The sequence below is a fragment of the Calliopsis andreniformis genome, unplaced genomic scaffold (genome assembly GCF_051401765.1).
Source record: "Calliopsis andreniformis isolate RMS-2024a unplaced genomic scaffold, iyCalAndr_principal scaffold0048, whole genome shotgun sequence".
Lineage (NCBI taxonomy): Eukaryota > Metazoa > Arthropoda > Insecta > Hymenoptera > Andrenidae > Calliopsis > Calliopsis andreniformis.
In genome coordinates this window covers 1,871,753-1,884,380 of record NW_027480457.1, presented here as the reverse complement: position 1 = coordinate 1,884,380, position 12,628 = coordinate 1,871,753, and the positions used below count along the sequence as shown (strand labels likewise).

At 37.9% G+C, this 12,628-nt stretch overlaps 1 protein-coding gene across 1 annotated transcript in view; it reads right to left on the bottom strand.

The window, feature by feature from the left end:
* Positions 1-12,628, bottom strand: part of LOC143187506 (opioid-binding protein/cell adhesion molecule homolog) — a 500,242-nt gene that overhangs the window by 164,123 nt on the left and 323,491 nt on the right. The window lies entirely within an intron of this gene.

Sequence of the window (12,628 nt, the reverse complement as noted above, 5' to 3'; positions counted from 1 at the left end):
TGTCAAAGTTACAATTCACAATTACCTATATTTTTAATTCTGTTTATATTCAGTTGTAATTGAAAGCGGTAGCATCAAAATTAATTATTTAGATTTTCATTGTTTGTTGATGGTAGACTTCAGTTAGAAATACAATAAAATATACTTAAAAGTTCATAATAATTGATGATTCCGATGCTTTAAACGCGAACTGCAAAATAGGCGCTTTTCTCTATTTTTGTGTATTTATATGTGGTATTGGTCATAATAAAATTAAATGAAATTGTGTCCATTTCTGAACTAAAGATTATTTTTCGTAAGTGAACATTGCGATTAAGGGTGATTATTTGAGAGCAGCATCTAGTCAGAGAAAGGGATGATGTTGTTCCTTGTCCTGAAGTAGTTATAAAGTAATGTTACTATCGGAGAACTACTCTAAAATACAAACCACTTTCATGTTCTGAGCACAAAGATGTTATCATGAATAGAATGATCAAACGATCATTTTTTTTTTCAAAAAAATGAAAAAAAAACCATCAGTTTTTCAACCTAATTACTTTATATAAACAGCAAACACTATTGTGGAAGACAAATAACTTAGAATTATAAAATCGAGAGCAGAAGAACAAAGGAATAAAATGTTAACTGGAAATCAGTTACATTTCTACGGTTCAACAGAAGAAATACAATGTAGGTTTCCGTAACATACAGGCAAAATGTAATAAAATAAATTAAATTAAACAAACTCTATTACATAATAATCCACATTACAGATATCACCAGAACTGAAAAGAATAAGGAAAGAAAGAAACCGATGAAGTGGAGGTCTCAAACTGTCTCTTTGTTGGCCATTTGGAATTCTTTATTTCAGCTCTTATAATATTCTTTACACTAAATTTACAACTTTATCAGGCAACTTTGCTTCCGCCATTTCTTATTTTTCCAAACATAGTCTAAAGACTAAGAAGAACTTTAAGTTTAGCCACATTCAGTATCTCACTTCATTCTTGTTTCAAAAGAAACTGTGAATAATGAACACAGATGAATTTGAAGTAGATACAGTTCTGAGAGTTTTATCTGATAGTAAACTCTTGGTGAGTCTTTTATTGCCTATCTGAAAGTAGACTTACACAAAACGATAAGACAGAAAACATGTATGTCGAGCTATGAAAGTACCTTTTTCCACTATTACGAAAACGAATTTGTTGTACTCTAATAGAAAGCGATGATGAATAAAATGTCGAATTCTTTAAAAAAAATATATTACTTTTTTCATTTTCCTCAACTAATTAATTTTTTGTCTAGTTCTCTTAATTGCTTTTTGTATAGTTTAAGTTACTTTAGTATAAGTTTTATATTTTGTTATAAATCAATTTTTAAACGATTCTTTTTACACAATTTTTTTCATATATATATGAAAAATGTATGAATATATATATATATAAAGAGGTAAAGTTGCTTTGTTTTTTCAGAGTAAACTTTGAAACTACTGAACCGATTTGGAAAATTCTTTCACTGTTTAAAAAGTTATTTCTTTTCGAGTGACATAGGCTGTATCTTGTATATTCGGACCTAGCACCTATACACGTGTCTCGTGTCGCATAATAGATGATTGTCCATTGTGTATCTCAGGACTAACTAGGTATATGTTGCTTTATCTAGAGCTGGGAACACTAAAAATCAGTATATCTTGATACAGTAGGGCCACAAAACAGAAAATATAGTAAATGAGCGCTCATATTAGTCCGTAAATTAAGTGTTTGAATGCAACTCTACATTGGTGAAGATTTTAAACGCGTGTTTACTATGTTTGTGCTAATTTTAAAACATTAAAATATTAAGACATTAAACATTGAGTTTTACTCAATCCACGACATTCACACAAGAAAAGCTACGAACAATAGCTAGTTCTTTATAAATTTAATGTCATTTTTTTAAGTATTTCATTTTAGCATCATTTAACAATCCCTTGTTGGCACATTAGGATATAAACTACTATATTTAAGACTACTGAAAAGATACCATAGCTACATATTTTTCTTAAATTAATAATGTGGTGAATTTGTTCCATCATTTATTTCTTATACTACGTTCAAGGAGTTGCAGGAATAGTACCAGACGAAAACAAAATATTCACGTGTGAAAGCATATACTTTCACACTATACAGACCATTAAACGTTAATTAATTGTTAGTACTTATTAGCAACAGCTTATTTTCGAAAGGTCTTAAAGGCAAATAGCCGAGGCTATTGCACCTTTTGAGGGGTTTACGATAGGGACTCAGGGTGTGTCTCCAAGCAAGAGTGAAAGAAACTAAAAAGTCCTGTCAGCAAGTAATGGTTGGTGAGAACGTTGGACCCTTCTTTTCGATAATTATCGAGTGTCATAGGATTATTTAGAGGAAGAGAATATCTAGGAATGCTAAGTGGCCTGACGACGCAGTGGTTTAGTTCGTCAATCTAGTGGGACAAGATAAAACCTCAATTTTCTCACTTGCCCATTTTATGATATTGAAACTAACATATTGCGACTGGATGTTTGCCAGTCACGAAGTACAGGGTGTTCTAATATCGGTAGTATAATGGGGGCGGGGAGATTCTGTATGAAAAAACAAATGGAAAGTATGGAATAAATTTTTTTCATTTGATACTTCGTTATCGAGAAAATCGACTTTAAATATTCACCGAGTCGATATGTTTATCGATTTAGATTAGATGTTATGGATTTAGAGTGGATTTAAATGAAAATTAAGCATACGTTTTACTCTCTAAACTTACTTAATTAATGCAAAAATTGTTGAGAATGCTGCACATAGTGCTACATACATAACTACACTTTTCGAATTAGACATGTATGAACGTATTCTAATGCATTTTTCGCTTTTAATTGAGGAAGACTTATAATATTTTCTAAAATAAAACTCAAGGGGTGTCAAATCTGGGGACTTCGATGGCCAGTTTATTGGACCACTGTGACTAATTTAAACTTCGTGACTTTCATTTAAAAAATCTTTAACTTTAATAGCTAGAGATATGTTTTCTAATAAATTAGATAAGTCTTTACGTAAAATTTTAAGTATTCTATTTCATTTAAATCATTTGGAAAGAAATAAGGTCCTATGTTTAAAAAAGCGATGATATAACGAGCCTTTATCTCGTCCGCGAAAACCATTTTCTGTTGATATACGTGACCAACCGAAGGTCGCCTTCGGTAGGAGATTCCATTGCGCTAACAACAAACACGGTAAACTTGGAGTATGAATCGTTTTTAGCTATTACAGTTGAAGTCGAACAGGTGAACGACCTGTGTCAGCTGTTCAAATTTCAGGCCCGACGTCGAGTGGGGACGTCGACAGAGACAGAGAGGGAGAAACTGTCGAACATTGAACACAGACAAAATATGATAAGCGAGCGCCGCGTAGCGGCTAATTAGCGTGTTCTGCGTTTTCACGGACATACAGGCGAGTCTCGCAGTCAGTCTTGCACCAGTCCTTCGACAGGTAGCAGGAAATCAGCAGCTTCATAGTCATTTCGAGCCTACTTCGCTAAGAGCAGCTTGGTTTCTCAAAAATGCTCCAAATCCTCGAAACGCTAGAAATCTAGCTGTCTGGTCAGTCTCTTGCGGCCTAATATCTTCGTCTGTTCGACTATCACGTATTATACGTGCGACAGACGAATCAGATAGCAGTAGAGGGATTTTTTGGCGAATTAATGCACTCTTGGAATCGGTAATTGTCACGATTCTCTGAGTTTGCTAATCGTCGTAAAAGCATCGAGACCACTGCTTAGGTGCATTGGTTGACGGGTACATCCGGACAGGGCTAACGTAAATGGATATCACCTCTGCGTTACCCGCGCTCTACCACCTCGTGTAGAACCATCCCTGTGTGACGAATAGATGCACACGGTGAAGTGAACGGTGAGTTGTAGAGCTTCTGGCCGTCACCAGCCTCCGAATCTAGCACCAGCTAGGGACAGTGCGTCTCAAGGCTCGCGAATCCCTGCTTTTGCAGTAATTGGCACGAAGCAAGCCTTATTATAAGGTGCATAAGACGTAGAGAAGAGGTCTCCTCTTCTTTGTGCATTCGCCTATCGACGATTTCTTTAATTGCAAAGGAAAGCCGAACATACAGTCCACTGCACTACCTTCGCGTTACAGGCCAGGTATTGTTGTCAAAGCCTGGAGTTGGGAGTCTTCGGTACAGCGCGAATTTATACTCTCGCTTACCGGTGCGGTTCCACCGCTATCTTCTGTTTTGAGACTCTAGCGTCACTGACCGGCGTCGTCACCAAACGAGAGCCCCATACTCCCCCGACAGGATGAGCGCCCGCGAAGGACTCTGGAGCTCCAGCCACTTAAAGCCTCAAAGAGTTTAAGGAAAATTTTGATAAATAAACGTCGTAATTAAGTCCTTTTTAGGACCGACTTAAACTAAACCAACGTAATAGTTTCTTTACAAACCCTCTCTCTCACACCTTTCCCGAAACCTCGTTAGATCCATTAATATAAGTGATTCTAACATCCTATGATTTCATTCCTATTTATTTTAGCTCAGATATTCACGCTCTATCCTATTTAGAAATGTATTTCTGCGATAATATCTGCATTTTGAGTTGACTACTAAAGCGTATTGCGCACATTGAAAATTCTGTCACGAGTAAGTTTGGTTTCATCGATCCATAAAATAAACGATAAAAATTGTGTATTAGTACAGTAATGTTCAAAGAGCTGAAGGTGCTAGTGCTAACTGTTTATTTGTTTAAATACGTGTACAGTTGAAGGTGCTCGAGTTAACTGCTGTAGGCTGCACCTCGTGTCTCCTCGAAAATCGCACGCGGAAACCGTGCGCCCTCTTTCTCAGTTTCGCGCTCGAGTGCTGATCAATCAGCCAACTTGTCTCTTACATCCGCACCCTCTATTTTCTTACTCACTAAGCTAAACCTAAGAAAAAAGCGCGGAACAACTTGGGGGAAGGCACTCCCATGGAAACCCCGATGACTCATTTGAATTTTCTCTAGGCCCTCGCTTAACGGTGCGATGGACCTCGGGGTCCACCGACGGTTACGCGCTCGCGGACCCAGCACCGTTGGGCCTTTCAGAAATTCAGGGGTTTATGATGTCTGTATTAACTATTGGAGTCTAAAACGAAACTCGACGAAAACATGCTTTTACAAGAGAAAGTAATGAAAATTATTTGACTTTCTTAAAAATAGCTTTCCTTAATTACTCGCGTCCTAAACCCTGTCACCATATGCACGTCAAATGTTTCCATTTGTGCATGCCGATGTATACTAGAGAGCCAATGATAGAAAGATTTTCGTGTGATAAAATCCCGAGGCATTAATCATTGCATTTTCAATGTATAATAAAGATGCGTTATCTTGCAGAATACAGGGTGTAACAAAAATGTTGTAGCTCCTTGAAAGGGGTGATTCAGGAAGTGATTTGAAACAACTTTTTCCTTAGCGAAAATGTTAGATGAGGCTTCGTTAACGAGTTATTAACGAAAAACACCGGCCAATGAGAGCACGAGTTTGCCGCACGAGCGACCGCGATAGCGTTGGGTACGCGCTAGGCGTTACGGTTGTACTCCGAATAAGAAAGTTGGCATGCGTCGAAGGAAATAGCATCAGTACGAAAACATTTGTATAACGTATAAACGAAAAAGCAATGCAACAAAAAAATGAACGGAGAATTGGAGAATTAACGTTGAAGTTATAAACGTTGAAAGTAGTCTGCGTTAGATTTAATTAATAATAATCACTAATGAATTAAATGCAATTCATCTGTAGTTTATAAATCTGTGTCACTGGGCCACTGTACCGATCCTGGTCATGATCCGTCGAAATAGTTTATGGTAGGGTAGAATTTCTCCAACGAAGCTCCTTGTACCCCTACGTAGTTTAAGCACCTCAGACCTTCCTTGTTTAGACAATCCGAGATCACACCTCCTTCGATGCCAAAGCAATAAAGCCATAAATTACCTAAAGGCGTGCCCCTGATTTTTGCTAAAGTGGTTAGACTAGTCCTAGCAGCAACAATTCGACACATGGTTCTATAAATTTGTTTCTTATTTTTCGGGGACGGAAAAGACTTTCTCTTCTTCGCGAACCTTTTTGGACCGATGCACGATGTGTCTGTTTTCTGTCTTGAAGCATTGCATACGTAGGCAGTAAAAGAGTGGAGTGAGCGCTTTTGCAAAACTGCTTGCTGATCCGTTCGTAGCGCACTTCTGCAAAGCACGTGTTTTCTTGGCGAATACTGATTTTTTTCTCTCTCAATCTTGTTGTCGTAGTGGAAGTTAACTTATAATAGAACGATGGGTAACTATGTGAGGGTAGAAGGAGCTTCTTTGAAAAAATTCTACCCTAGCATAAACCATTTCGACGGTCGATGACCAGGATCGGTACAGTGACCCAGTGACACAGGTTTACAAACTACAGGTGAAGTTTGTTCTTTTATCCCTTTATCTTTTTGTTGTATTGCTTTTTCGTTTATACGTTATGCGAATAAGGAATTTACGTATTCCTTGTCCTCTCACATTAAGTAATTATTATTTTTGATTCTCCTTAAACAAAAAAACTGTATTCGTGTTTTTACGTTGCACGTAGTTTTCCTCGATTTTAAGTAATTATTCACTTCAAGTGATAAACCAGAAACGACTCGGTATTATTTATTATGTCGCTTTCAGTTTTCATACTAATGCTATTTCCTTCGATGTATGACGACTTTCTTGTTCGGAGTACAACCGTAGCATCTAGCGCGCGTACCCAACGCTACCGCGGTCGCTCAGGCGGTAAACTCGCGCTCTCATTGGCCGGTATTTTTCGTTAATAACTCGTTAACGAAGCCTCATCTTACATTTTCGCTAAGGAAAAAGTTATTTCAAATCACCCCCTGAATCACCCCTTTCAAGGAACTACAACATTTTTGTTACACCTTGTATAAATTTCGTATGTTTCTACGAAGATTACGAAGTACACTTTCTACGACTTCTTCTTCTGTTTCGTTGCGAATCCGTTGAAGACCACTCTTTCAATTATGCGTCTATCTGGATGATGTCGAATTGGATATCATTCTCTGTCTAGAAGAGCGGCAGAAGGTGCGTTACTGTTATAAACGTCCACTGCATGAATCATGTCCACGTATTCTCGATTCGTATATCTACTCATTGTGAAGAATTGATAGAAACTGTTAGTCAAAATGGAAGATAATAACATACTATGACAAGAATTGAAATTGTGGTAAGTAATTAAGACGTCATATCAACACGTACGTACAGAAGTGTAACGCCCCTCGGCCTACACCATCTCCATCTCACTCTATCATACTCTATCTCTTCCTAACTATCGCCATCTGTCTCTCCCGTTGTATTTATTTTCGTTTTCATTCTATTAATATTGTCTTATTATTTATTAGTTCATATTTTATTAGTTTAAATAGTTAATTCATATTTTTGTAATGTATTATATGTCATATATTATATTTCTTTATTATATTTTAATATAAATATAACGTATTTCCTACGTTTTCATATAAAACATTCACGGTTAGCATAAATGCGCTATTAGAAATAAGACGCTACGCATGCGCGAACTCTGACTGGCAGGTATATAAGGAGCTACGAAAGCAGCAGGAGACGCACTTCTCTCTGGCAATGGATTACGAGAACACGAGGATCTGAGAGGCAGTTGAGGTACTCATCCAGAAATTGAGATTGCTCCTTCAGAGGTAGCGACAGAGATCAAGAATATTCGATGCTCCATTACAGATTTAGGTTTGCGTAATCTCTATGATAAGTGTACTACAACGATTCTAAGCAAATACAGTGCGAGCGACATCTTGGAGGTAGCTGATGTACTAAGCTCTGTTGGATAGAGTCCGCTCTCCTAGGGGTAGCGATCGTTCTTTACTTTCAATTGGTTTTTTCATGTAGAATCATTGGCTCCTCGATTGTATCACCGATGCTGTGACTCTCTGTATATCAAATTACTGTTCTTATTGTGTACAAATCTTAGTAATAATGTCTTAAATTCAGATGGTTGCAACGACATAGTCGCACTAGTGAAATGCGTTCAAATATAGGAAACGTTTAATTACTTTTTCTAGGTGATACAGATTAAAACATACATTTTGGGCATGTGGATAATAACAACGAGAGCATCTAAATATAATATAAAACATTATTATATGTACTTCTACTTTAAATAGAAATATAATGGCTGTGGGTTACTTGGCATAAACTTCCTCGAGATAGTTCGCCATCCCTATCCCCACCACTTCTTGGAAATATTTTCGTCAAGTGTCAACTGACCAAAACTTTACTCATTGTGTTAGTTTGTGTCGGATATCGATATTTCACTCCCACTCGTTCTTTATTACTCTACTCTCTCTTTATTACACACTTTGAAACGTACGACTCGAAGAAAGAAAACACTCGAAAATACCTAGAAGTAGATTTCACGAGATAGTTGGACGGATTTGGTCTCGAATAGGAATGTCGTTCAGGATCCGTCGGTCTCCATACTCCTCAACTGTGTCTGGTGTAGCACGCCTTCGCTCTTCCTCCACTCCTCCCTCCGATACTGTCTGAGACCGCGTGGGGAAAATAACGGGTGTTGGAGCGTGCGACGACGTAACGCGGCAGAGGGCTTGGCTTTTGCTGCTTTTCAAACGCAGTTTAGAGACGTTTAATGTGGAGTACAGTAAAAGTAAAAGTATCAGAGAGTAATTTCTGATTTTTTATGTTACTGCGGGTTTTGTAAAAGTCAGAAATCATGTAAGGTACGTTTTGAATTCTGATTTATTAGCTTGAGTACAGAATATAAATTACTATGAACTATTTTTTAAATTATGCATTTACATACATCGTTGCAGAAGTCACAGTTATAACAAGAAACATCGCCATCGTATGAATGTGCTTGACATACAAGTATGTAGACACAGCTCACACAATTACGGTAGCGGTGTTAGTAATACTGATTAAGTTAAGAAAGTTAAAATCAGATATATATTTGATAGAGTATGTCACAGCAAAAGCTTTCACTCATATCAGCATTATATTCCAATGGTTCAGACGGCATATCCTGATTGTCATTGCAAGAGACTTACACACATGACTTTTAACAGAACAAAAATCGCGGCAATCATAAAGTATGTTCTTAATAAAACATTAATGAAGAAGGATTCAAAAATGTTAAAGAATAAATTCTTCTCCATATTACTGAATGAATAAACAGATCTAGCTGGTGTTAAAGCTCTATGCATCTTAACAAGATACGTGCACGCAGGCAAGATTTAAACTTCCTCGCTAGATTATGTTAGGATTAGGGATGCAACAGCAGAAAGTTTGTATAAATATTTTGAATATTCGCCATATAAACATTAATTGCCTGTTAAAAACGTTATTACAATTGCATCTGGTAATGCAAGCGTTACTTTAAGAAGGAAAATATCTTTTATTCCTTTGCTGTTACGATTTTTCCATATGTCTGCCGTAATATACATCTCCATGCCTCTAATGTGGGTCTTCATAAATAGAACCACACATACAAATTAGTGGGAAAACTGAGACCCGGTTAAATTTGACGATTTTTGGAGACATTGTACAGTACGATAGACTGAACAAAAATATGTGACACTTAGACTTATGGTGAATGGTTACTTAGATAGAGCCTGTTAAATGCAGCGCAACTCTACAGTGAGTGAAACTCATCATTCACTTTCTTACGAGACGAGAAACAAGCAGCATGAGGGGTCGGTGAAATCAGAGAGAAATCAGGGAGTCACTAAGATCAGTTTTACAGACAAACTCAAAATAAATTGAGATGCTGTTGAAAAGGTTGGCAAAATCAAACAGGTGAACCTGATGCAAAATCAGGGTGCTGTAAGGTGGTTGGATAACGTATAGACGAAACTGGTGTTAAAGGTAGCTGTAGGATGCAAACGAATCTGATATAAAATCAGATAGTTGCTGGGTAGTTTAACTTTCGTGGACGAACTCCAATAAATCGAGGAACCACTAGGTTGGATATAGTTGTCTTCGGAAGTAAGAGCATGCGGACTAATCTGATGTGAAATCAAAGAGCCGCAGGAAATGTTAGCAAGCCTCGTAATTTGTTAATTATTAATTCATACAACTTGAGCGACTAAGGTGTATTGTGGGGGATCTGCCAGGTTGGAATAGGATAGCTTATGGTAATTGTAGGTTTGAAAGCAATCTAGTCAAATTGCAATAAATATTTTAGTACATTCTAAAATTAGTCTTTACGTACAAGTGTATCGTGCAGTCTTGTCGCGTGAAGTGTATGATTTTAATTCTCGGTGTTAACGCAGTGGTGATGCGTGGACTTACAGTGTGGTCGTAGGAATTGCCAGATAGAATTTATACCGACTCGCGGATTCTATGATGTTAAACTGTAGACTCGAAAGGAAACTTTAGCTCGGTCCAGTTGAATAGCAACCAACTCTGACGAACTTGACTGTCAACGTGACGGTACTGTTCTGCACCCGTTAGGGCTAAATCTCTGGGTTTATGTAGGCTGAAAAATGGGTAGAGATTCGTTAATTTCCTTAAATGGAACTTTCTATATAAGAAAATTTCTCACGGTTACTACAGCACCGTGGTTGCTACCCAGCTGCTCGGAGTCGCGTTCCCATTAAGATAACGAAAAACGAAAGTACTAGGGCGTTTTCTTTTAACAGGCAGAGATTCGAATATTTGGAAGAGTAACGGAAAATATTTCCCGTACGTTACAACTTTAACCCTTTCGCTACGAGCAGTTTGTCCGCTGTGACACTCTCGTTGAACAAGACTTCACGCCAAAGGTGTATACATTGCGCCAGAGCAGTTGTCAATATCTAAATTTACATTTCATTAAACTGAAATTGTTTAAACAGCTCTTTTCAGAAAAAAATTTACTGGTATTATTCAATTGTATGTAAGAATCAAATAATATCAGAGAAAACATGTGGAACTACAAATTTAAAGACAGATACGGAACTATAGGGTTACAAGATGGTGGCTCACTATCTACAAACTGAAAGGGCCGGAGGAAAGATGAATCATCCACTCGCAGCGTGTAGAAATAATTACAACGCACCGATTTTGATGCATTGGCTAGAAGATTTCTACCATGTGCGCGGCTTCGCCAATATGCCAAAATGGGTGCATCGCAGCTTTCCCTTTCCCTTTAGCAACTTAACACTTCATCAGGAGCTTCACGGAACGGATTATGAAAATCGCGCCCGATTCTGCCAGTGATTCTTGCATCAAAGGTGCAATGATAATTTCTTTTTACAAAAAGTGTTATTCACCGATGAAGCAACGTTTACTAATCGCAGGCAGATTAATCTGAGAATCATGCATTATTGGACACCAGAAAATCCTTACTGGATGAGAGAAGTTGACCACCAACATCAATGGAGCCTTATTGTGTGGTATGGAATACAGGACAATGAATTGATTGGACCACATTTGATTAATGATCGACTATCGGGACGTAACTATGCTTCACTTTTTAAGTGAACTTTTACCATCTTTACAAGAAAATGTACCATTAAATGTCCGTACACAAATCTGATACCAACATAATGGTTGCGTGTTACGCATGCAATGTAAAGAAAGTACTCGATAGAAAATTTTCCAATCAATGGAATGGTCCTGGTGGACAATTTTTGTGGCCTCCACGCTCTCCAGACCTTACTCCTTTAGACTATTTTCTGTGAGGCAAACTAAAATGTATAGTGTATCGTAAACCACTCACAACACCTGAGAATATAAAACATCGTATTCGCGAAGCTTGCATTACACTCGGTGTGGATATGATTCAGATTAAGTTTCTTCAGTAGTTATAGATTGCGTCAATATACTTTGTCAATGGATATCACTTCGAACACTTACACGAGTTGCGCTAAGCAACTAGGTTATTCATGTTAAACATTGTCACGTAAACATATCGCTGTCCTGTGGAAGTGTGTGATAAGGTTGAACATCCAACTTGATATTACGCGAAGAAAATTTTCAAGAAATAAAGTTAAATTACTCGTTGGTTATTAGGTTTAAGACTAATAGAAGTCAATACTTTTTTACTCAGAATTCGAAATGCTTCCATATTTTTGTACAAAAAATATAGTATTCTATTAAAAAAAAAAAAAAAAAAAAATTGACCTTCAAAGCTCTGAAATGCTTACACCTGTGACGTAGTACCAGGGCACGTCACGAAGCCAAACCTTTCCTGACGCTGAAGCGGCTCTTAGTGCACAACATCAGCAGTATTGTACCAAACTAATATCTATTTTTTACTTGTGGAAGTCAAGTTTCAACGGATATCTCGGCGACAGCGATGAGGCCATTGGCAGGAAAGAGCTGGTTGCCCAGCAACGGAGTTAGCAGAGGATATCTCACGGCGGGTTCGTGCATTGAGGAGCAGCTGTGGTACCCGCCGCTCCAGGATCATTCCGCCCGGGGAGTGAGGCGATGCCTCGAGAATAAGAAAAAGGCTGTCGCTACCCGTAGAGCGTAATTAGGAGAGGACGTCGACGTGATGGTGCACCACGCTCACAGGCGACAAGCTGAAACTAGGTGTCCAGCTGACGTTACGTGGGGAAGACACCCTTGCTCCGCGTTTCGTGAGAGAAGTCTCCAAA